The sequence below is a fragment of the Aethalodelphis obliquidens genome, unplaced genomic scaffold (assembly GCF_003676395.1).
Source record: "Aethalodelphis obliquidens isolate GAN/ISIS:26980383/991018 unplaced genomic scaffold, ASM367639v1 scaffold5, whole genome shotgun sequence".
NCBI classification, from domain to species: Eukaryota; Metazoa; Chordata; class Mammalia; order Artiodactyla; family Delphinidae; genus Aethalodelphis; species Aethalodelphis obliquidens.
In genome coordinates, this window is record NW_020837949.1 from 45,707,472 (window position 1) to 45,708,009 (window position 538).

Here is a 538-nt window from a genome sequence, read left to right on the forward strand (position 1 = left end):
GGGGGCGGGGCTTGACTCCTTGACCTAATCTAATACAAGGATATCCCAAGGTACTTCAGGAACTAATAAACCTCTTCTGGCCCTCCTCTTGCATAGCCTAACCCTCTCATCCCAACAGCAATATCCATCAGGAAAGCAGGATTCATCCTTCCTGTCTATTACTAAAAAGACTCTGCTTCCAAGAGTAGTGGAAGACTGGTACAATGCACAGGGTATGGGACAAATGAATCAAAGAGAAAACCTCAAGAATGCTTCAGAAAAAAAAAAAAAAAAGAATGCTTCAGAGTACACCTTGGCATTTCACTAAGCAAAACTACTTAGTGAAATGGCCCTACTCCAACAGGTATCTGAGGTTAAGGGAGAGATTAGTGGTGGAGGAGTCCAAGTCATCCAACCCAGATGTCGTTAAACTAGTTCAGTGTAGCCCACTTACCACGCACTTCTAACAGTGTTGGCCACATTTCTGTCTAGACACCCCTTGAACTCTTAACACACACACACACACACACACACACACACACACACACACACACACACA